Source organism: Lissotriton vulgaris, chromosome 3_1 (genome assembly GCF_964263255.1).
Source record: "Lissotriton vulgaris chromosome 3_1, aLisVul1.2, whole genome shotgun sequence".
NCBI classification, from domain to species: domain Eukaryota; kingdom Metazoa; phylum Chordata; class Amphibia; order Caudata; family Salamandridae; genus Lissotriton; species Lissotriton vulgaris.
In genome coordinates this window covers 1,468,693,925-1,468,716,719 of record NC_141689.1, presented here as the reverse complement: position 1 = coordinate 1,468,716,719, position 22,795 = coordinate 1,468,693,925, and the positions used below count along the sequence as shown (strand labels likewise).

At 43.2% G+C, this 22,795-nt stretch overlaps 1 pseudogene; it reads right to left on the bottom strand.

Moving 5' to 3' along the window:
* Positions 1-14,410: 14,410 nt before the first annotated feature.
* Positions 14,411-22,795, bottom strand: part of LOC147728039 (presenilin-associated rhomboid-like protein, mitochondrial) — a 104,338-nt pseudogene continuing 95,953 nt past the window's right edge.

The following is a 22,795-nucleotide window of genomic DNA, read 5'->3' as shown; positions in this document are numbered from 1 at the left end:
TTAACTAAATAACCCGTCACCATAGTGGAAATATCATGTCCCTACAAAAGTAGGAATGAATAAAAATATTTTCCTAAGGTTGAGTAAGATGGCACATATAATCCTGTACTAGATCAGCGGAGCTCCACTTTGTGGAGTATCACTTTTTCTACCTCCATTCAGAAATATTGGGACTTCTGTAGTTTATTCATTCAGGATGAGCTAATTTTCTTCATTCAAAAGTGGACATGGTCCAGGCAATCATTAGTATTTCTGATGATTATCAGCATTTCAGATAACATAGGAATACAAATGTTGAAGGGAAATGGGAACAGGGGAGACCTCTGAAGGAACTCCGCTATCGATTTTCCCAGAGGATGAGACAGAGAAACCTATTCTTATTTCCTAACTCCTATTGTGAAGAAATGTGCAAATCCATTCAAGATTAATAACTTGTAAACATGCACATATGCTCTTGTAGCTTGTCCCCTTTTGTATTCATTGTTAAGCTACATCTAATATCATTTTGGTGTGAGTCGTTGTAAAAAACATGTGTAAAAGTGTTTATTGAGCTGGAAAAGAGCCTTGTTTAAAGAATGACGAGTATTAGCTTGACTTATTATTTTGAAATGGTTGTAATGATGGTATCTTTGATGAAAACTAGGATAATTGAAAGGTTATTGGGTATAAGAACACTTGTGGGCATATTTATATGAAAGTCAATCAGCACAGCAGGTCACCTTGCTGCGATGTGCAGCATGACCGGGTAAGGGCATGAATGTGCCGTATTTAATACTGTGCATTCCTACCTTTGCCCCTGAGCTGGTGCCATTTTGACTGCCTTGCTCTAATGCAGGCACCCTTGCACCATGGTGCAAGATTGCCTGTGTTGCAGGCATGAATGTTTTTCTGCCAGAAGGGGCTCCTTCCTGCAAAAAAACAATCCTACGGGCATAGTCCTCTTTCTATTTGTGCTGCAGAATGCACTACAAATAGAAAGAGGAAGTAGCAACGAGAAATAAAGATATTTCTCCTTGTTACACCTTCCCTGAGAAGGTGTATCTTTTTGGCACATTTCCAGATCAACCTCTGTATGGGAATGCATCAAAAGCCATAGGAGTTGCAGGAGAACACTCATGCAATGTCAATGACAGAGTAACACAATGCAGGGATATGCACTGAGTTGTGATACTCCAGATATATAAAGCCACTCATGGCCGCACAAGGTGGCCTTGCATGGCTTCATGATTACCATTTTGGGCTTGTGCTGCTCTTGCACCTCATTGCGTGGTGCAAGAGTGATGCAACTCCCCTCATAAATATGCCCCATAAAGTGGTCTGGCTTGGCATGCATGATGGGACATGGGACTTGTCCTTAATGTTTATAATGGTCTGGTGAGTGAGATGTCAATTGCAATTTATTTTATAGACAGCATAATATTTATAACTGTAGATTTGTCCGCTGAATATGGGACAGGAAATCTGGTAGTATTAGATATGATATTTAAAAAATGATTCACTTTGTAAAGAAGATTAAGTTTCTGTTCAGAGTGGTGATTTTTCAGACTAGCGAGGTTTTCAGATGAGTGATGTGAAAAACTGTCTCCGCTTTGATACACATCCCACCTTCTTGGGCTTTATAGATTTCTTGCTTTGGGCCAGTTTGGTTATCTCAGGCCTGATAAACAAGCTTAGACATTATGTGCCAAAGTTACTAAGAGTTGATGCAAGGCAGCAAGGCAACATGCTGCACTGTATTTTGTCAAATGGAGACTGGAAAAATGTGCCTTATTAAAGATATGGCATATACCTGCTCTCTCACTGTACTGGCGCACTCAGTGCTGCCTAGCACCAACGCAACAACCCTTGTGGCATGGTGTGAGGGTGCCTGCATTACCGGCAAGATTGTTTGCAAAAGCAATATCAAGATGCATTTTCCTATTCCAATGTGTGCTGCAGAACAAGCATTTGCTAAACGATTTTAATATTGAGCTATGTCCAATTTTATATTTCCTAACTTTTTGAGTATGTACTGAATTCAATAAAATAATAGCTTTCCTGTGGTTGCAGTGAGGACCATTATCTTATTTATCTGATGGAAAATGGCAGATAAAAACCGTGCCTTGAACAAAAGGGTAAAAACTACGCAGAAGTTGTTAGATGATTAGCCTTCAAGTCAGATCCCTATTGAAAGCCCTATTTGGTCAAGAGACAAGCCAGGGACGCACTATCTTCAAGGAACTAAAGAGGAGCTGACTAGTTCCTTCCACAAGGTCTCAAAAATGTATGTGTTTCTGATGAGGAAAATCCATAGCTCATTTCATTTCCTTGGAATACCTGTCATATCACAACAGAGACACGGGTTCCGGTTTAAGAACTAAATTCACCCTTCCATTCCTAACCTCAGATGCAAACTGATGAGAGCATTTGTGGCTTTGAGTGACTAGTTTGTTATCCCTTTCCATGCGTCGGACAGCCGAAATCCGCCCGACGTCGTGGTGGGAGTGTGTGTCGGACAGCTCCCAGCCGTCCTTGCCCCTATCCATGGGGGAAGTGCTGGCGCTACCCCCGTGGGCCGCTCTTTAAGGTGCCCCCACTGGGGAAGGCCAGTGAAGCCCTTCCCCTGTGTCCCACCACCCCCTCTTCACACCATCTAATGACATCAGCGTGCAACGTCATTAGAGGATTCCCAACACGCTAGAAGCCATGTGCTTCCAGCGCATCGGCAGGAGAGGCGGTAAGTTTATCCTCAAGGGAGGGGGGATTTCAACCAAAGAGGTATCGGGGGGAAAGGAGCTAGTTTTCCTTTCACCTGGTGCCTCTTTTGAGCATTCTTGCTGCACGATCATGCGATCGTGCAGCAGGAATGCTCACTAGTCACCAGGGATTTTTTTTATTGGAAATGTCATTAACTGTTTGTGGGAAACGGCCCCTTAGGCAAGTTTCGCTCCCCTTTTAGGGACAATGTTTTTAGACTGTGTCTACACCCCTAGGGGGAAGATCTCACCAAGGTTTAAAACTGACATTGACAAAGGACTCCCGAACTCCATTTTTTGAATTATTTTAAGCACGATACCACTACACCTCCCAGAATGCAATATGTGCAAACCCCCTCCATATACATTTTCATATGAATACTCACGTTTATTGCGCTCATTCCCATTAACTTCTCTGAGTCCATTTTTCACAAACATTTAATAGTTTTTACTGACTCTTCGTGACTGTGTTTTAAAGCGCTCCTTGTTGCCTGATAATTAAACATGGAAAGAAACCCAGCTCCTGTGCCTTTTGCCATCCGTGCCCTTGCTTTAAACATTTCCTTGCTTGCTATGCCTGTACTCTTAATGTTATCCTGGGTGCAATCTCGTGAGAGATCAAAAAAGTCATACTAATGAAGTTCATAGGTGGAGATGCACACCTCTTAATCTTTGTTTTAATCCTCATGTTAACCCATTCCTTTCACCATGTGAATCTTGACGGCGTGCAATACCTGCTTCGCACTTCATCTCATTGCGCTGCAATATTTACAAATCCACGAAGGAACCCTTTTACCGATTCCACCAGGCTGCGCAGCCCTGACTTCGTTTGAATCCAATGAATCAGTATTCATTCTTCACTCTCATTTATTCTTCTTTGTTTAACCATTTAGTTTAATCCATGCTTAACTTATGATTAATTCATTTTATTCAATCTTCATCTTGACTTTTTGAATTACTTTAAGCACGTTACCACTACACCTACCAGAATGCAATATGTGCCAACCCCCTCCATATACATTTTCAAATGAATACTCGCGTTTATTGCGCTTATTCCCATTAACTTATTCACGATTTCAGAAATGTGCAAATATCAACTGTTTCTCAAATTTTGCTGAAATATTAAAATTTTTCACACATTTTTTTTTGTTTTTTTGTTTATTATTGAGATGGTTCTGAGTATCAAAAAAATTACATAGGTCAACAGGATAAAGTCAGACATTGAAGTTACTATATACATTATACATCTTATAGATCTTGACAATTGATTAATACATGACATAAAACCAACTTCATTTCGCACAGTATTATGTAGGAGAATCAATCAACATTGGCTCTAGATCTGCTTACTGTTATTCATCTGGTTTCTCTCCAATTTCTAAGAGGAGCCCAAATCTTCTTACCATAATCATTCGACCTCTTTCCTTTAAAGCTGTATAGACATTCCTCTATATTATGAGTTCCCAGCAGCCTAGTTAACCACATCTGAAAGGTGGGAGCTACAGAATCTTTCCAGGCCGCCGCAATTAGAATTCTAAAAACGGCCATGGATAGGAAGATAAATGCTTCGGCCCCTTGTTCAAGTTTGAGATTTTCATCCCTGCCAATCAATACAGTAGTAGGGGATAGAGAGATCTGGTGCTCGAGCAGCCCCGTTAAAAACCTTTCAATTTCTATCAAAACTGGCGTAAGATTCTGGCAAGTGTAAAACATATGAGATAGATCTGCAGGGCCTTGGTCGCACCTAGGGCATCTATCATTTTCTCTTTTACCCCATTTAAACAGCTTAGCGGGGGTATAGTACAAATTAAAGATCATCTTATAATGCTGTGCTTTTAAATTTGTTGCTCTTACTATTTTCTTGTTCAGAGCAAGAGCATAATCAATGTCTATATCTGGATCCCCAATCCTTTGAGCCCAAGCAGATTCCGTTTGTCCTATGTCGTCTCCCACACCCTGTAAAAGATAACTATACCCAATTTTTATCTTCTTGCTGCCATTCCTTACATAATTCACAATCGGGTTTAGCTCCTGAATTGATATCCTAGGTCTAAATGACTTCACTGTTTGCTCTAGTTGTCTATATAGGAACCATTGGCTAGTAGGTATACCAAACTTTTGTTGAAGTAAACCAAAATCCAATAATTCATCCTTACACATGACATCACCCAGACATCTAATACCCAACACCTTCCATGTCCTGCTATGTCTGTTCTGTCCAAGATGTGTAAATGGGTTTGAGCTCCAAAGATCTACTGTACTATTGATCTTCGGGACCTTCAGAAATTTCAGTATAGCCTTCCATGTGCCCCACGCACTTAGCATTACTTTGCTTTTGCTCCTTTTTCAAATATCTAGATTTTATTTCTCGTGTTAAAAGCCCCAGAGCCCTTTCTCCCACTATTCATTCATAGATTGTGGGGATTCTGTATGAACCAGTCGGCACCTCTATATCATCATATCTCAATAGGTGATTCATTTGCATCATTAGACAAACCCAATGATATAACCTCAGATTTGGTGCAGATAAACCCCCTCCCTCCAATGGTGCAGAGAGTCGAGTCAATGATCTCCGAGTTTTCCCATATTGCCACACAAATTGCGAAAAAACAGCTTCCATTTTTTTCAACAAACCCTCATCAACTAGTAAAGGTATGGCACGAAATAGATACAATATTTTCGGAAACATGGACATTTTCAGTACATTCACCCTAGCAATCAGGGATAAGTGTAAAACATCTATTCTTCTCAATTCTTTATCTATTGAAGTAATCAAGGGTAGATAATTTTCCTGTATGATTTTCCCCACATTTGCGTTAATTCTAACCCCAAGATATACCGCGGAATCCACGTACCTTTGGTCAGCTTTATGAATATTATTTGTGCCAATTATTATTGTTTTTTCCTCATTGAGCTTATACCCGGAGCGTGATCCGAACGCGTGTGTCAATTGGCTCAGTTCCAGCATTGCCGTTTGCGGATTAGTAGTGACTATTGCCAAATCATCCGCATACGCCAATAATTTGGTAGTATACCCATTAGTTATAACAGGTGATATTTTATCGGAGGCAAGGATTTTCCTAATTAAGGGATCAATATAAAGTGAGAAAAGTATCGGGGAACAGGGGCATCCCTGGCGGGTGCCTCCTTTAATAACCACCTCTTCCGACTGCAGACCCATCGTAATAATTCTGGCTACAGGATCCATATACATAGCCTTTATTGCTTTCCTGCATTTCTCTCCAAAGCCCCTTCTGGCCAAAACATCCCACATAAAGTCCCAGACCACACGGTCGAAAGCCTTTTCGGCGTCTAAGAGAATCATGGCCATATCTCCCCCCGTGGCAGCCATTGCATCAAATAGCGAGATCGCCCGCGCCGTGTGTTCCGTGGTGCCTCTTCCTGGGACAAACCCATGCTGCCACGGTGAGACAAGTTGGTCAATAATTCTCCCTAACCTTTTAGCCCATACCTTAGAATAAAGTTTGGCATCCGCATTTATCAGCGAAATTGGCCGATATGAGCCGGGATTCTCCTCTGGTTTTCCCTTTTTATGAAATATTACAATGTTAGTTTGTTTCCAAGTATCAGGGATCTTCCCAGAGCAAATTATACCATTAAATAAGTCTTCGAGCAAGGGAAGAATTTCCTCCCCTAAAACCCTATAAACTTCTATTGGTATGCCGTCTGGGCCTGCAGCTTTACCAGCAGCTAGTTCTTGTAATGCGATCTTTATCTCCTCTGCTGTAATATCTAAGTCCAGCTGCTCCCTATCCTCCTCCTTTAACATTGGGCATGGTGGCCCGTGCTCTTGACTGGATGGTAAGTCCCCTGACTCCTGATCATACAATTTCTGATAGAATTTCTGGAACACATCCATTATCATTTTTGGATCCGTATGTTCTACCCCATTATACTTAATCTTACGTATTTTATTTTTGTTAGCCTCTTGCCTAATGCGCAGCGCTAATGCTCTTCCGGCTTGTTCGCCTGTCTCATACCGCCTTGCTCGAAATGCTTGATATTCTCCAATCTCCTTTTGCGTGATTACTTTTAAAATATCTCCCTTAATCATAGCCATAATTCTAGCTGTTTCACTGCCATCCTTGCCTGATACTATTTCCTCTATATGTCGTTTCTCCGACTCTACTAGTTCTGAGGTGAGTTTTTCCACTTTACTTCTATCCTCTTTCCTTAGCTTGGCGGAACAGCTAATCGTCTCCCCCCTTAATGATGCCTTGAAGGATTCCCATACTCCAATCCTGGATGTACTATATCTGTTAATCTCGAAAAACTCTTTCGCCCACTGTTTAATATGTTTTACAAACCTTTCATCATTTAGAAGTTTCCTCTCAAATGTCCATCTTGTTGTTTTCCTCAACATATTAGGGACCTTATATGTCAATATCAAAGGGTTATGATCCGAGTCTATTCTTGGAAGTTTAGCAATTCTGACTTTGCAGAGTTCCCCCATTGTCACAAAAAAATAATCCAGTTTAGAATATTTCTGCGCCGGATGTGAGAAATATGTAAACCCTGGATCCCCAGGGACTTTTTCCCCCATACATCGACCAGACCATGCGACTGTATTAAAGAGCCAAGAGCTCTATATACCTTATGTTTGCGTCCTGTGTATTTACCTCCCTGTCTCCAATCAGCTGAAATATTCATGTCCCCACATACTATCATGGGGGTACCCCAATTAGCCAGCTCTTCTTCTACTTTATCATATACCATAGGGTCATCTTCATTTGAGCCATAGATCACACCGAGTGTAATCCCTAGATTTAGTTCTACCAGGACCCATCTACCAGACCCATCAGTTTAAGCACGTTTCACCCACTCCAAATTGCATTTAGCTAAAATAGCCACTCCTCTAATCATAGATGATTGCGATGAGCATCCTAGCATAGTATAGCCATGCACATCCAACAACTTCCTTTTAGCCCAAGGTAAATGGGTTTCCTGTATACACAGTATATCTATATTATTGCATTTAGCAAAATGACTCAATCTCTGTCGTTTCTTCCAGTCATTTAATCCCCCTACATTGATTGTACATATCTTAATGTCTGACATTATTAACAAAGTTACTTTTCCTACAATGTCTGTTATCCATGAATCTACTACTAACCAAGATCGCACCCATTTCCATCTCAAAGTTTTTCTCTTTTTTATTCCACGCATTTCCCCCCCCTTCCCCCTTCCACCCCCTCCCCCTCCCCCTGCTCCTGCTCACTCTCCCTCCCCTCACCCCTTTCGAGTGCCGGGCTCCCCCCCTCCCACCCCCCTTTTTCAGAGGCGCTCAGACCCAAGGTCTGTGAACGTGATGGTTCGCAGTACTGAATGAGGAGATTTCACAAATAACCCATCTTTACTACCTATGACCCTGTAGTGCCCACCACCTTACACTATAAACACCAACCCGCACTGTGTTACTGATTATTATTTTACCTGAGCATGACAAAATATCACATTTGACTATTGATTAAGCTCATCTATTTATACAAGACATTTTCTAAACCCCTTGTGAGATCAGATATTCTTTAGCCTTCACTTCGGAGGAGAAATATAATGTTCTTCCATCTTTAATTATTTTCAGCTGTGCTGGATTTATCAAGTATGCCTGCATACCCTTGTCCTGCCTCAAGTAAAAGTTACCCAGAAAAATTAAAATTGCTCTGGGCTTATCTCCCTCCTTGGCATTCTTGTGGATTTTAAAGGGGATGCGATGTGCCCTCTGAATCTCCTTAGCCCAATCCCATTCCTTCAGTTCTGTAAAGGCATGTTCGAATAGTTTAACCACGAAGGCTTTCATGTCTGTATCTTCTGATCCTTCGGGTATTCCCAAAATGCGCAGGTTGTTCTGTCGAGATCTGTTCTCAAGCGCCTCCAGTTTCCATTGCATATCTATTAGCTGCTCTCCCTGTAAATCTACCTTGCTAGAGGCCGCCGCTGACTCGGTTTCCGTTGACACCACTCTTTCTTCCAGATTAGTAACCCGTTCTCCCAGATTCACACACACCTTAGTCAGTTTCCTCACCACTCATTGCATTGTTCTAACTGCCGCCTGTGATTTGCGACTTTCCTGGCGTGCTTCTTCCCTGTGTGCGATTATTTCCTGGTGTATCACCTCCAGGAGAGACATTTGTGCTGCTTCCCCACCAGGGCTTTCCAGCATAGGGTTGGTCGTCGGATGGTCCCTTTTTTGACAGTGTATTTTCGCTCCTGCTGTGGATTTCACCGCGGTTATCGGGGGGCTGAAATCATCCTGCTCCAATTCGCTGTCAGTAACTGACCCACTGGCCTCTTGCTCCAGGCTATCATCATCTTCCTCCGACCATTCCCCTCCTTCTGAGACTGAAAAGAAAGCTTCCATGGGGGCTTCTTTTTTATCGCTTGTGTCTTCACCAGCCTCTTCCTCTAATACTTCTTCCAACGCCAGGGGTATCACAGTGGTATTGTCCTCAGCTTCTCCTGTTAGATCAGTTTCCCCTTTACTATCCTCCTCTATAATTCTGGACATAGCAGGCTGGGCAGATGATTCTGATATACTTTGGAGTGCCCCCCCTGTATCATTGGGGCTCTCATCTGGCAGTCTTTCCATAGCCTCATTATTAATATCCTTTTCTTTTATGAGTTTTTGAAAAATGTCAGATATCGGGGTGGTGCCCTGAATGCCTTGGTTGCCCTTACTAGCTCCTTGTTGTTGCGCCATTCTTTTAGCAGGGTAGACTTGTTTTTTTTCCTGCTGCTATCTAACTCCCTATCTGCCATTAATTCCGCCTGTTCAGCTGCAGCCTTCCTTCTCGCGGCAGCTTTAGCTATTGCACTAGTTTTGGGAGCCATGATTTCCCTCCTCCTTTCCTCGAGCCCAAACTGCTCCTTACCGTCTATTGTGTTGCCACACTTCCTCTCTTCTGAGTCTGAGTCTGCAGCGATCTCCAGGACGCTCCGCAGTCTCCTCCCAGTCCTTTGGTGTAAACACGTTTGCTGTCCTGATTGTGGATTCGTATGCCGAAGTTCTCCTGGCCAGGGCTGTTTCCTCCGTTGCAAGCTCCGTCCGCTCCGTGAGCTCTGCGCCGTTTTTTTTGCAAACTCAGCAACCTCCGCGACCTCTGTGAGCCGTCCCACACCTGACACGCCTCTCAGCGAGAGCCTCCTCGCAGCCTGCAGCAGCTCCAAAATCAGCCGCTTAAGCGGCCGACGCAACTAAGTTACATTCGGCAGTGTCAGTTTCTTCTGCCGGGTTTTTCGACTCCGGGCTCTCTCTCCGCACCTTTCGTCTCCCTGCCTTTCTGAAGGCTCCGTGCCTCCGTGACTCCGTAACTCTGTGACTCCGTGGCGTGGGTCTACAGTGTCATGCTGCTTGCTACAGCATCTCCTCACTCGTACTGCTTCTCGGCCGTCCTAAGCGGCCGCCATCTTGCCTCTCGTGGGTGGAAGACCATTTTTCACACATTTTTGTGTGGGAAAGTTGTAGGATCACCGGGCAGGAACAAATTTCCTTCCACTCAGCATTCCCCTTTGGTCTCCCGATAAATATGGTAACTCACTTGTGTAGGTAGGCATGGTGGCTGCAACAAGAAATGGCCCAAATCGTACTGTGGAGAATTCAAAATTACCTATAACAAAACTACCTGGTTTTGGGGAGGCACCTGGTTTTATGGCCCCATGCTCGTCGCCATCTAGCCAACCTACCAACCCACACATTCCTGAGGTATGGCTTCCTTGGATCTCCCAACGTTTCCCTACCCAGAAACCCTTGCAGATTTTAAATTTAGCTGAAAAAAACACATTTTCCACATATTTTTACGTCGAATCACTGTGCTGGCACAAATGTCCTACCCCACAGAGTTCACCTCAGTTGCTACAGTAAATTGATACCTCACTTGTGTGGGTGCCCAAAGCAGAATTGGCTAAAAACTTTTTGTTTTTTAAAAACATAGACCTTAGAATTCTTGGTGCTATACCCTTATTCCCTATGTTTTGGGCTCTTCCCAGTCACAGGACTTTGGCCCACCCACACAAGTGAGGTATCATTTTACTCAGGAGAACAAAGGGAATGCTGGGTGGTAAGACATTTGTGCCGGCATGATGATCCCTTGCAATAATGTAAGGAAAAAGTGATTTTTTAGCTAAATTTGAGGTTTGCAGGGGATTCTGGGTAGGAAAACTTTCGGGGACCCACGCAAGCCATACCTTACTGGACTCCCCCGGGTGCCTAGTTTTGAACAATATATAGGTTTGTAGGTTTCCTTATATGCCGGAAGAGCTAGGGTTCAAAATCTACAGCTAGGCACTTTGCAAAAAAAAGGGTCCGTCTTCACTGTGAAAATGTGGTGTGTCCACATTGCGTTTTGGGCAGTTTCCTGTCGTGGGCAGTAAACCTACCCACACAAGTGAGGTACTATTTTTCTCTGAAGACTTTGGGGATTGTGGGGTGGATGGAATTATGTGGACCACACAGATTCCAGAACTTTCCACCACAGAAATGTGAGGCCAATGTGTTTTTTTTTTTTTACAAATTTTGAGGTTTACAAGAGATTCTAGGTAACAGGACCTGATGGGAGCCAGACAAAAAACCCCATCCTGGATTTCCCTGGGTAGCTAGTTTAAAAAAATTTATAGGTTTTCTAGGTTTCCCTAGGTGCCGGCAGAGCTAGGGTTCCAAATCTACAACTAGGCACTTTGCAAAAAAAGGGTCAGTTTTCAATGTAAAAATAAAGTGTGTCAACACTGCATTTTGAGCAGTTTCCTGTCGCGGGCACTAGGCCTACCCACACATGTGAGGTACCATTCTTATCAGAAGACTTAGGGTAATACAGAATTGTAGAACAACTGTTATTACCTATTGACTTTTGATGCATTTCTGCCTTTCAAATGAAAGACAATGTGTAAAGAAGAAGTCACTTTGAAAAATGTCCTATAATTCTCATGCTAATATGTGTACTCCCAATTTCGGAAATGTGCAAATATCTATTGTTTCTAAACTCTATATTTTGCTCCACTTTCAGAAATACATAGGTGTCTTTCATAACGACTAACATAATTAACAATGAATTAATAATAATTAACAACCAATTAAGAATTAATTAATAATACATTAATAGGCACGATTAATAATGAAAATTATTAAATACATACGTAGTAATTAATAAAAATATGAACCAATTATTTATAATTAAATTATTTCTAAGGGTGGGCGTAGTTTGCGTAGCCGCTCTCTGCGAAGCTACGCGAAGCCGTTCTCGCTCTACGCGAGCTTCGCGAGCTTGCGTAGTAGCTTGCTGGTCCCGTTCGCGAGCCGTTTTTCTTCCTCGGGAGCGCGTAGTGTGTGTTCGGGGCGCTGTCTGCATGTTAGAGGGATTGTAGCGTGCGACATTACCCATGTGGTGGGCTATGGGCCCGGCCATCTTGCTTTTTCAATTGTCCCGCCTGCCCACGTCCCCTACTTCGTCTTCCGGGTCGCGAATAACGCGTTCGCGCGTTGCACGTCTTTTTTGGGAACACAACTACTTGTTCACACTGACAAAGTGCGTGTTCGCATGAAATCTCGCGCGAACTTACCCACGTGATCGTGATGGGCGCGACCATCTTGTTTTTTACACTCTATGCTATGGTTCTGGGCCTAGTTTTCTATCCACCTTATATCTCTTCAAACCTTACCTATTTTCACAGTTTTTCTTACTTTTTTTACTTCTCATCTATCTCTCTCTGTCCCTAAGTTTATATTTTGTATTTTATTTCTACTTTTCCACCTTTTTTTAGCTTTTCTACTGTTTTATTTTACTTCTTTATTTAAGGTCCTACTTCTTCCCCCTAACTTATTTTCCTTTTTTGTTCAAACTTTTCTTTTCCAACTCCACCCCCCCCCCCGAACCAGGGCTTAATTTGAGCCGGAGCTTGTCGGTGCTTAGCACCGGCACCTAATTATCAGGGCTGGGTCTACACAGTCACGCTGCATTAAGTGCAGCTGCCGTCCTGTCAGTAATTGATTTATGTATAATGACTTGTGTGTGGCACTGGCAGAGAGAGCGTGTGCTGTGCTGCTACTGTAGTAGTACCGTACGTGCTGTACGCTGTAGTCACTTAGTTTTAGTTACCCCGTCGTACTGATTGTTGACTAAACACTGTCTAAATGGTGACGTGACTCAATTTCTCCTCCTCACTCTTCAGACTTCTGGCGGCCGGCCGCGGATCAGTGTTGCTGGCCCAGTGGAGTGGGCGGGACACTGTAGTAGATGTTGGTTGGTTGTCTTCCTCTGCGGGGGTTGGGGCTATGCGTGGCAGAGGCAGCGATGCATGCGCAGATTGGAGTGCACGCTCATTTGCTGCTTTCGTTTTGCCTCAGCACGCCCACCCCAGCATACCCGCACCGCACCACTGAGTATCCACTGGCTGGTGGTGTTCAACGCCGCCTTTCAAAGTCGGTCGGGACCTGTCCTTGGATGATGTGAGCCTGAGTGAGGTACCGTTGGCTAGACTACTGCTGCAGAGTAGACAGTACATAGCTCTGCTGTGAGGGCGAGCGAGGCATGGCCTGGGGTATGCTGGTGGCCTATAATTAAAGCTGCGCAGGTGAGGCAGGGCAGGGCCTGGCAAGCCGGAGGGGGCGCCGTGACGGTGATTACTGTTTTTTTATATTTTATTATTATGCTGATTGGCATTGGTCTACCGTCTAGTCTGGTCGCGTCGTGAGGGCCTGGGGTAAGCCAGAGCCGGCAGTCCAATAATCAGTATTTAAATAAGCTGCGCAGGTGAGGCAGGGCAGGATTACTGTTTTTTTTTTAAATCATAATGAAGATGATTGGTGACTGGTGGTGGGTGACTGGTTTAATCAAGATGGCCTGGGGTAGGCGGCGTAGGCCGGTGGCAGCCAAATCATGATTTATTACAAAATAAATAGAGCTGCGCAGGTGCGGCCTACTGGTTTTCCTAAACTGTACTTTTTGTATCATTATGTTGAAGCCGGGTCACTCTGATAATAAGGATGAGGTTTGTGTTTGATGATGATCATCACAATGATCATGTTGCCAGTAGTGTGCATGCACGCTATTGTTGCAGCGTGGGCCGGCCTGGGCTGGCTGGATAGATCAATACTTGCCCTGATAGATTCAATTTCGGTTCAGGGCAGGCTCCTAAATTCTGTGGGGGCTGGGGCTGTGCGTGGCACGCAGCATGCACATATTTTTTCACATTGTAATGCGCGTGCATACACTGCTTGCCACGGTGCCCCGCCACACCCCAGCATACCCGCACTAGCTTAGGCGGCTCTGAGGCCCGTTCACCACCGCCGGCACCGTCTGAGTCATCGTGGCCCGGTGGCCAGCTAGCCAGCCAGCCGCCGATCAAAGTAGCGGTGATCGGATCAGGGGATGATTGATTTTGTCACGTGTGCACAGTATGTTCACATGGTCCGGTTTAGCCTAGTGCACAAGATCAATGCGGATTGCTGCGTGATGTAAATTTGAAAGTGCAGTCAAGTAATACTGCATAATGATAACAGCCACCACTGTCAAATATTAAAAAGTACATTCGGTTTTAAGGGCAATGGTGAAATCTTGAGTCCAAGACTTTATTAAATTAATTTACACATACATACAAGCAGGAAGTCCAATTTGTTCTGTACAGCAGATTAAACCCCTCAAAATACAAGAAAAATATGACAAATTACAATGACAACGCTAAAAGTCTCATTTTCCTGGGGTTTTAGTCCTCCATTCATGCCACATTTTCACAAGTGGTTCTCTGTTCTTCCAGATCAGCTCATGTCCATAGGTCACGTACCATATTCCAAAAATAGCTCCACCGAGAAGTGCTGCATGATCAAATATCCTCCAACCAAGAATTAAACCTGCAGTATCCAGTGCGATGATGATAGCCTTCAACGCACTTCCAGCTGTGAACGTGAACATAGGAAGAAGAGTTCTTGCTAGTTTAGCTTCTGGCATCTTTGTACATACTGCTGCAAGGACTGTCATAATGGCCCCCGACGCACCAAGTGATAGACCAAATCGTCCTGTGGCCGTTTTAGCAAGGTAGCTGGCAAAACTTGAGAACACCTGCGCTGACAAATAAACTGCCACAAACTGCTCACTTCCCAATATGGGTACTATACTTGAAGAAAAACTCTACAACACATACATATTTGCTGCCATGTGAAACAGGGAGAAATGACTGAATGTTGACAGAATCATCGAAAGGGAAAGAGTTTTTGAGGCCGGGTTAGAAGTGAAGTATTTAATCATTGTGTGCTGCATGGACGGCACTTTCCAGAGACAGAATATTAAGACATTTGCTGCTATAATGCCTACCACCATCTGTTGCCCTTCAGTCAGGCTGTTCTACCACTTGTTCACCTGTTTTCTGAAAGCCAATTCTTTTTTTGGCCTCCTGGTATCCAGCCAATCTGCCTGTACCTCATCAAAGTAGCTCTGGACTCTGAATTTCGGAGCTTCATACTGCCAAATAGAAGCAGAAGCAAATGCACAACCTGTAAACTCAACAGTAAAAACAAAAGGTTTAAATAGGCGCTTCACTGAATTGGAGGTGGTCTGAAAGACAGTCTCCTGCAATGGTGGAGTCATTTTACTTCTAAAAACCTCAGATGGCTTCTCAGGTTTAAATGCACTTTTTTCAAAATGTTCACAGGGCAAGGGAACCTTCTATCAAAACCTTACAATGAGGAAAGCTCCCTTGCTGAAATTCGGATATTACCTCTGACTTTTAGCAGTGCCAGTGGAAGATGTGGGTGGAGCTAAGATAGTAAGTGGGTGGAGCCAGTAGAGGAAGTGGGTGGAGCCAGAGAAAAGTAGGTGTGGCCTCCGACAAACATTTGAGCACCTGCACTTCATATTTTACAAATTAAGCACTGCCCAGAACCATGGCAAAGGGGAGCAGCAGAACCAGCTCGAAGGGCAAGGCGCCTGCACCCAAGAGCCAGCTGCCTTGCGGCAGAATGCGGCATGCAGGGGTGCAGGCCTGGAATCTTTTCGGGGAGGCGGAGGTGGCCACCCCGGTTTTTTCATCCAGTGCCACCGCCCCTTGACCTTGGCAGCAGGCGGCAGGCCAGGGTCCGGTTACCTGCCAGAGGAGCGTCACCGCCGGTGGGCGAAGGTGCGCCGGGCAGTCTACAGTCGCTCAGAAATCCGGCACACCTACCAGCAGCCTGGCCCACCGGTGGGCAGACATTCTGGACAGGGAGCAGGACCTGTTGGACCTGATAGGTGTTGAAGTCGTGGGGCTTGGTGAGTAGCTAGTAATATTATTAATTTAATATATATTATAGTAGTATAAGTATTGTGTATAATTCTTAGATGAATGAGTAACACGGTTACTAGTGCGCTTAGTTACATTGCAGATTAATTCCGTCGTCTCAAATTCTTCTGTTATTGTATGACACAAATGCTGCTCGCCACTTCTCTTACTGGTTTGTAACTTAGCGCTAGCTTGGGCTGCTGATTATTGATGTTAGAGTTTTTAGAGAACTGAAGTTAGTTGATGCTATTGCTAGAGCCTAGTCCCATTGTCCTTTAGTGAAATAGTGGTGGATGGATAGTATTACTTCATATTTTTTAACGGTCTGCATGATGCCTCCTCTGTCACTGAATGCTTAGTTAGTTCTTATTTACCCCACCCCTCCATAGAACCGGTTTGAGTTTGTTTACTGAGTGGTAGGCTTAGCACAGCAATAGCATGGTCAGGTGAGTCAGTAGCAGTTCTGACGCAAGCAACCAACAATTATGTGTATGTACAAATTTATGCATGTGTCCTCCATCTCATCATCTATGCATGTTTGCGGGCAAAAATAAAATTGAAATGCCGACTTACTGAACAATTGGCCCGTCTGGATTCTTGAATAGGTGGTGTAGGTCAGGTGGTACTGGCTTCGTTAGTATTCTGCAATCAGAATGTTTATGGCACATTTGATTAGTGTTCTATAAGTAGACGGTCTGTGGATCTTGCAAGCCAGTAGTCATTTATACTTCGAAGTCAATTTTATTGGAATTGCTGTTCCCTAAAATTTTTGAGAGGATTTTTGAATGAGGTCTTTGTTTCACAGCACTTAATGTTTCTCTTTCTTTATTATTTCTTACATGATCAGCACCACCCAAGGGCAAGAAGACGAAGTCCGAGTTGGCGGGACAACCACAGGAGGAGCGCTCCTCTATCGCGGATCCTGCTGCTGGCCCCAGTAAGTCCTACAGTGCTAATATTATTAACAATTATATTTCGCTAACTTTTGACGCACCTTATTTTTTCCAACCTATTAATCCTCCATCGTAATTCAATGTTAGCAAAACCTTCTTTTGGTCTTAAATTTGTTTTCCAAATTTTGCGTAACTATCCCATGCCATCCCTGACTTTCAGTTCCTTCAAGCTGCCTCTGCCCCAAGACTCTCTGTGCTACTACTATTAGACTGTGTGTAGCTAAGCTTGCCCTGTTGGCCATTCTTTAGTTAAGGTATTCTTTTGAATAAAGCTGTGATAGAATAGCTGTAGCCACTGGGTCCACTCCTGTCTTTTGCGTTGTCCTCTGTAATCTCCAGTCTTTGTCTATTCCCACCAACAAAAATGCACAACCAGATGTTTGCCTATTAATTTTTGTTCAGTTAGTATACTTCTACTACTGTTGTGGTTATTATCCTCTCTCTGCACATACACATACAGAACTATGCACAAGAAAATAGGATGTTGTTGATGTTGGTGATAGGGAGGTTGGACCTTACACCCTCGTCACAGAACTCAGTCAGAAGAACCCATAATCCAATGACCGTCTAGTCTACCTACCTAAGTGTCTCGGTCATAGTCATTTGTCCCACTCCCGACCCCTACACGAAGATAGTTAGATATATACCCAATGATTTTAATACACAACCCACGCCAGAACAGAAGAAGAAGAAGACCCTTTCGCTCACTCACTCGTTTCAGTCCACAGCACCCCAGACACTGAAAATATACCACAGAGTCTACGTGCAAGTTCAAAAACTTTATTTTTTTAATAACAAGCTTTGTATTGTTGTAACTTGCAAGCATTTCCATGAAAAACATCCTGCTCCACCATGCAAAATGAAGAAGATTAAATACTGTACATTTTGTACATCTAGTGCACGATAGAGAAATGTGTTAATTGTGGGAGACCTCTCACTGTTGAACGTATACTGTTAGTGGTTACACATGCATCTTTCGAAAGCTCTGCAAATCCCTTGTTTCGTAGAAGGCAATCTTCTCTTCTCATCTGCCTATGAGAAAAATGTTGCACGTTAGACAGTGAATACAACTATGCCCGTTTTTAGCAGTCATCACATGGCAACAAGTGCAACATTATGGATAAGCAAAAGGGACTAACAATACTGGTTTGTCAATTGTATGCGACACTCATGTGGCCTCAATGGTGTCTTTCTTACTGTGCAACAAGCTGCGAGGTAACATGGGCAAAGCAGTAGACACAGATCTAAAAATGGTTATATGTCTCAGGCTATCTTTCCAAAGACTAGAGTAGGAGTAGATTAGATGACCCTAGGGACCATCTAATAAATTAAAACTAAACTCTGTCTAATGTGACTGCTGTACATTGGACGTAATTTGGACTAGTTACACTGTCACAACACTTCATGTTGTACGTAACTGTTTTTTCAATCTTCCTTCCTGGTGAAAAAAGTACAACTAGTAAAATAGGGGGAGGTGTGCAGGCATCTAAAAAGGTGTACTTGCTTTTATAGGTGCACAATCACTACCAACCACCAGTGCAGATGGGCCCAGCGGCGATGCTAATGCCATCCAGGAGGGGACAGTGGCTGCGGCACCTGCAGGAGCACCAGTGGGGGAGGAAACATCAGCGGTGGGCGGTGGTAAGTTATATTCATTACTTATTTGTATTACTAGGTGGAAGGGGAACATTTCCCTCACTGTGCTATGAGACTTACTAAGAAAGTATGACTTTGAAGTTGTACTGGACAATATACAATGGTTGAAGAAGACACCCTTTGTAGCATTACCAGTTTGAGTTGAGTAAACAAGGCCTCTTCCATCAGACTCCAACTCAGCTGTGAAACTTTTGGAGAAGACTAAAAGTCAGATCAGATGACTTGAGGGATGTGTTGAACAAAAAGGGAAAGAAGTGAACTAGGGTGGAAGGAGGAAGGACTAAAGAGATTTAATAATAAGACTAACTACCATAGAAGGATACTTTGGAAGGTTCATTCACATGGCTGATATGAATCGGATGCATGGGTTGCTAAAGGATGGGTAGAACTGTAAGGTCAAAGAAAATGCAGGCCTGGTTGGGCAAAAGAATATGGGTGCATGGATACAGTGGATAGCAAGAATCATGAGCGGAGTTTGTGTCAATGAAACCCAAGGCAAGGAAGGGGTGGACGCATGGGTGGTTGATGGTGAAAGTGAAACCAGCTAAGCCGATAATAAAGAATGATAGACATTTACTTTTAATGGGTGGATGCCCCCTAAATGTATTTGTATATTCATCATAGGTGAAGACTGTCACTGGAAGCAGAGTCTTACTATGAAAAAATAAAAGGATACAAAAAAGACTTTTGTTCTTCTTATGTGTACTCAAGGCCACCCAGTACTAGGGCAAGTATAATGCCGGAAAAAACTTCAACAAATGCTACAGGCAGGGGAAGCAGGAGGACAGATTAGATAGCTACTAAAAGTTGACACCAATTGTATGTACTGCGCTTGGTAGTGCTACTATGCCACAATGTACTGTTGAATTAATTATGAAGAGTTTCAGTTACAATTCTGTTTCTTTTTTTATAGATACTCATACTCCTTCCTCAAAACCATTGCGGAAGGAGTTGGCAGCCAGGGCCTGGCAAAGGAAACTGCAGGCCATTGTAAAGGAGTACCGCAAGCTGGTGGCTGAGGCTAAGGAGGAGGAGGAAGAGGCGGCGGCTTCCAATGCGTCTGGCCCCAGCAAGGCTCCACCTGCAGGAGTACGACGCCGCGGCCAGGCAGCCGCTCACCGCCGGCATTTAACATCTGCCACCCCTACACACAATGGATGCAAATGTAGGTGCCGTGCATTTCGGCAAAAACTTCTCCTCCGATGGCCAAGCTGGAGGACCAATTAGAGGAGCGCGTAAAGATCATTGTGGACAAACACCTTAAAGCCCACCAACTGTAATGGACCCGGACCCAGTTGATTTTGCCCTTTTTTAATACTTTTGTTGGTGGGTGGGAATTGGGTGTTGGGGTTATTTTTGTAGGACATTCTATGGACTTGGACATTGGTTGGGGTTAGGATGGGGATAGGGGTGGGATAGGAGGATATTTTTAGACTTGAATAAATGTTATTTATTTTCAACTTACCCAGATATGATATGATTTTGTTTTGTGGTGGGGTTACTGTTGTACGTCACAAAGTTTACTCTAGATGCAGGGCAGCGGACAGTGTTTGATTAAAATACTTTATTAACTGACCACATGTGTAACATGCAAACAGATAGATGCTGTGCCCCTCACTCAGTTATATTTGTCCTATTAGTACTACCAGCCTCTCCTCCATTATACCTCCCAGCAAACTTCTCTTCTTACCTGTGATTGATGATGATTACGTTTGGCACCGCAAGGGCTGCATAGTTTCCCAAGACAACGGAGAATATGCCATGGTTGTGTGATAGTAGTAGACTAGACCCCTAGACACTGGCACTAGCATTGGAAAACAAAAACAAAGAGACAGTCATTTGCCTGAGAAAGAATGTGAGAGAAGTAGTACATAATACGGACAAAAAATACAAACAATATTGCAACTGCCAAACAAACTCAAAGAAATCAATGGTGTCGGGGACTGAAAAAGTAGAAGAAGATAGCTGTAGTTGCGTTGGAGTCATTAAAACACAATTCAAATCGTAAACACAAATGCTCTAAAATTAAATTCAAACAATGCCAGCAATGATTTACATTTATTTGTTGGGTCACTTTGGGAAATTAATTGCCTTGTAGACTATTACATAAATTGAGCTTGGTGGGCAAGCAGAAGAAGATCTTGCCCTGCCTCGTTGACATTTGATTCCATTAGAGTTGGTTTCACCACATCTGCCCCAGCAAGCGTGTGATCAATTGTTGGTGTATATTTAATGTAGTAACATCACACCTCAATATAAAACCACACAGCCCGGGGGAAGAGGGTTAGGGTTTGATGAATGGATGGGAAAGGGGGTTTGGGGAAAGGTTTGACAAAGAAAAACAGTACGCATGGAGACAACAAAAGCAAAACAATGAAGACGATGATTGGTGATCCACAATTCCCCAATAAATGTAAAGTCAATTAAGAACAACGAAATGTATGCACAATGAAGGTTTATTATTAACTGGATGGTTAATAATAAGTGGTAATTACTTAACTACTACTACACAATTCAAAGGAAGTACTTCTTATGATATGATATGACTTTTGCCTAGGCTGTATGCCCTCTGAGAAACCGTAATACCTTTTGTAGCGGGCTGAAAGCTAGCCAACAAAATTGAGATACTTTAAGTGAACAATCAATCACCAAACACAAGCATGAAATAAATGAAGAGGAAAAATGATACTAAAGTTAATGTATTATCCAGGGCCAAATGTGTAGTTGTATCTCGTCATTCAATTTTTCCCTCCCTTCCATTGACACTGTTGTGACTGATTGATTGATTATATATTTCTTGGGCGCCTCTGGCAGAATGATGATGATGATGAGGATTGGTAAGGTAAGTGTGAGTTGTTGCTCCACGTATATTAGTAGCGCTGGGTGAAAGGCTGGCCTGTAAGTGTTGATGAAAGAAGAAATGGGGTATTACAAAATAAGTTAACAGAATGAAAACATAAAAATCAATTACGGTGTAGTGCGAAAAAGACAAGACTCGTGAGCCATAAGATTTTCAGACGGAGGCTGCTTGGATACATTGATGAACTCTACTCTTCTAGTTGCACAGCAGTCATTGAAAAGAACAACAAGATAGGAGCCAGCACAGAACAGTTACAGGGCCACACCACAACACCGGGACGTGAGTCTGTGGCCAAACTCCATTTACCTACATTTTTCAGAGTTCCAGACAAAAGGCATATACAATACATCAACCTAGTATTTCCAAAACAAGTGATTAAGGTAAATCAATGCGTCAATGTCAATCATACCACTATTCCATTCCACCACTGCACACACATGTAGCCTAGGCCTGCTGTGCTTCTTGTTGATTGGTTGTGTGTTGCCCTTGTATTCCACTTCCTGAACATATTCCATCAATCATCTCTGATCAAAGTGACTGACAGCGTGCAAAGATGGTATGGTGGTCATCATCATAATCATCCAGGGTGGCACGTGTACGTGTTCTCCAACTGACCAAAAACAGCAACTAAGTATGTAGTGAGTGACTACGATTAAGTCCAGACTGCACCTGCAGTAGTAGGAGTACAATTAGATACATATTATTAAACAACATGGAAACATTGACCATCACTTGAGACACAAGCACTTTGAAACTACTGGTATACTTCTACTTCTTGCACATTTGCTCTGAGTCAGCAAGCAGCCAATGCAATGTATGGCATCATTTATTTCATATACCTGTCTTTCTCTTCTTTGAGACTGTCAGATCACAGATGCAGCAGAGCCTTCTGAAAGTAATGACAAGTTTACTTTAATTTTGGAGCCCTGCTCAAGTTCTGAAATTGAAGAGTTGTGTATGCCTGCAGACAGAGGTGTAGCCTTAAGACAGTGATGCATTTCAGATTGGAAACAAAACAGAAGATGGCTGTAGTCAAGTACGTTTCACTTGTTATGGAGGGACTGTTAGAGGCTACATTATTGCACCATTGTCCATCTCCATCCAAAGTATGGCAAGATGGAAATGTATTTAGGGTGAGCCAGGAAGATGGAGCAGGACTCTGATGAGTGGAGTGCACAGTAAATGCTCAGAAGTGCAACTGCAATAGGTAATTAAAAGAGAAAGGAAGCTGGTGTTAGTTTTCAAGTTTGAGTCAGAAAGTCAGATACACACAAATAACTAAAGAAGGGAGAAATAAAGGAAGGGAGAATGTAACAATTTCCAAGCCTAGT